Here is a 3,037-nt window from a genome sequence, read left to right as displayed (position 1 = left end):
AAGATGATCGAGTAAAAGTTAAAGTTCGGGTTATAAGGAATGGAGGAGTAGGAGGAGTATAATTCATTTTCGGGAGTTTGGGTTTAGTTAGGAACCATCGAACCCGGGAAGAAAGGACGTGTCCGAAAGCAGGAATCGTAACCATGGCGTGGTATCATCTCAGTTAGTGATTTATGTTCCCTTCATGTTGATTCTCCAACCTCCCCCTAAAGGTCACCACAAAAGGAAGCATGATGACGATGGACTCTCTCTCGACTCCTCCGAAGCGAAGCGGCTCAGGAACTCATCTAAAGTCACCGACTTTTCTCAACCCTTTGCCGTCGGCAACATGCTCGAGGCTCTAGACGGTGGTAAGTTCGGGAGCGTTACTAAAGAGTTGGAAGAGGTGGCTAACCTGAGAATGGAACTGGTGAAGCGTTGCATCTGGTTGTATCCGTCGCTTGTCCATACTGTGTTTGGAGAAGGAGCCGCAGCAGCAGAGGATGTCAAGGAGCGCTTATGAGTTGGGAGAATCAGCTGGCTTTGGATTGTGTGATTGACTTGGATGGTGATGATGATGGTTCGAAGAAGGCTCTCTGTGTGGTTCCTTCCACTGAGATTGTTATTCTTGATTCTGATGATGATGATGAAGATTCTGTTGGGAAGCCTAAGTATTCGTGTCAGTCAAGTCTTGTGCAGCATCAGAAGAGTCAACGTGATGTGGTGCCTGTGACGCCGCAGTCCGCTTTTGAGGAGGTTGTTTTGGGGAAGGGAAAGGAGATGTCTTGTGCCATTTCTGCATTGGTGGAGGGCCAAAGTAGCAGAGGCAACCTCCTTGCTATAGGAAACGGTATGGTCATTGACATAGATGTCTGCGTGGGACAAACGAGGAGAGAAAAGGTCCTTGCCATTGGAAATGGTGTGGTCAACGATAAGGGTGTCTATGTGGGCGTTGAGGATGATGAAAGTGGTAATGAGTCTGAAGCAGCGGATGAGGATCTTGGTATTATCTGGAATGAAATGGCCATGTCAATAGCGTGTTCCATGGATGCAGAGACTTCACGCAATGAATCAAAGACCGATGAAGTGGAAGACTGTGAGCACTCCTTCATACTAAAGGACGACATAGGTTATTTTTGCCGTGTCTGCGGAGTTATTGACAAAAGCACCTTAGACATTATTGATGTGAACTTCAGTAAAGCGAAAGAAGCACGAGAACATATGCATCTGAATCTCGGATTAAAAGTTTGGGGACCAGATTTTGAGACTAAGTTATCTGCAGAAGGGCGGATGATAGGTGGACTCTCTGCTCACCCAACGCATGCTAGCAAGATGAAGCCTCATCAAATTGAAGGGTTCCAGTTCCTTTGCAGCAACTTAGTAGCAGATGAGCCTGGTGGCTGTATCATGGCTCATGCTCCAGGCTCTGATCATCAGTTTTATGCCGAGCTTCCTGGCAAAGTATCCTCAGGCTAAGCCACTGGTTGTGCTTCCAAAGGAAAATTTTGTCTACCCGGAAAAGAGATTTTGTGAGATGGCAGGTCGAAGCCATTCCACTGCTTGACTTCTACAGTGCTAAAGCAGAAAACCGTGGCACATTAGCTAGCCATTTTAAACGGTGGACGGAGAAGAAGAGTATCTGTTTTTCTGGGTTACAAGCAGTTTTCAGATAACGTTATGAGACCGCTAGCTGGCAAAGAACGAGTGGGTGTCACACGAAGTCGGAATGTTAGGCACGGGAGTCTTGACACACAGAAATTGGGGACGAAATGACGGGTGTTAGGAAATGGGTATTGTTGGGGTCAAAAACGGTTATCTCGAAATCAACGGCTAAGTCTATTTGTCATACGAAAAACCTTCCGACAAAACGAACACGAACACCCGTAGACCGAAGGACCGAGCAGCCGACCCAGGCCTTGGCCGTAGCCGCCGGGCGGCTAGCCCGTGCTGGCCGTGGCCGCCGGCGGCTAGCGCCCGTGCTGGCCGTGGCCGCCGGGCGGCTAGCCCCGTGCTGGCCGTGGCCGCCGGCGGCTAGCGCCCGTGCTGGCCGTGGCCGCCGGGCGGCTAGCCCCGTGCTGGCCGTGGCCGCCGGCGGCTAGCGCCCGTGCTGGCCGTGGCCGCCAGGCGGCTAGCCCCGTGCTGGCCGTGGCCGCCGGCGGCTAGCGCCCGTGCTGGCCGTGGCCGCCGGGCGGCTAGCCCCGTGCTGGCTCGGGTCTTCGGTCGATGATCTTCGGTACACGAGTCCTAGTTCCCGGCAATCAGAAATCTGTACTTCGAGTCTTTCCTAAGTCTTCGCGAACCATCGGAAACATTTCGGAAACTCGTAAGACATCGACGGGAAGGAAGATCTTAGATTCTTCGTACGAAACAGCGATGGTCATCTTAAAACACCATTCGTCTCAACTCTACGAATGAACGAGGAACTTCTAAAGAGATCGTAGAAAACAACGGAAGTCCTAAAGACGGTCCGAAAGGGACCAAACGCGATCGAACAGTCAGTCTACGATTATCTGAGATGGATACGACGATTTACGCTTATCTTTACATAACAAGATAAATGTTAAATCGTTGGATGGATAAATGTCAAGTTTCCCAAAAGCGCGGAGGCCGACGAAAATGGAAAGAAGCCCGCCCTGCGGCCCAGAAGAAGAATAGACCGTCATAAGAAGGAGTATATAAAGGAGCTTGAGGAGAGGAAGGAAGGCAGAGCAAAAAATCCTAGAGAGAGAGCAAATCCGAAACTTAGGGACTTAGAGAATTCCTGCTAGCTTAGGACTTAGGAGGTTAGACTAGCAGAGCAAGCTTAGAACGCTTTGTCTCCTTTATTTCCGTCGCTTTTTGCTTCAGCGTTTCTCTACTTCCCTTTTTTCGGAAGAATATTGTACCATCTATTTAATAAAACGCCTTAGTGCAATCTTTCCGCTACGTTGCTTTGTTTTATCATTTTCGTTTGGTTATCGCAGAGAATCCGAGCCTTCAGGGAAAGCTAGGTTTACTTAGTTTTCCTTCGATTTACTTACTTAAAATCGACAGTGCGAATTTCGGTTCCCACAGTTTG

General features: G+C 49.5%; 1 pseudogene; it reads left to right on the top strand.

Moving 5' to 3' along the window:
• On the top strand, nt 1-1,752 carry LOC108833519 (protein CHROMATIN REMODELING 35-like; annotated as a pseudogene).
• The last annotated feature ends 1,285 nt before the right edge of the window (nt 1,753-3,037 follow it).

Source organism: Raphanus sativus, unplaced genomic scaffold, assembly GCF_000801105.2.
Source record: "Raphanus sativus cultivar WK10039 unplaced genomic scaffold, ASM80110v3 Scaffold1123, whole genome shotgun sequence".
NCBI lineage: Eukaryota > Viridiplantae > Streptophyta > Magnoliopsida > Brassicales > Brassicaceae > Raphanus > Raphanus sativus.
Note: the sequence above shows the minus strand (reverse complement) of the source record. Positions and strands in the feature narration are given on the sequence as shown.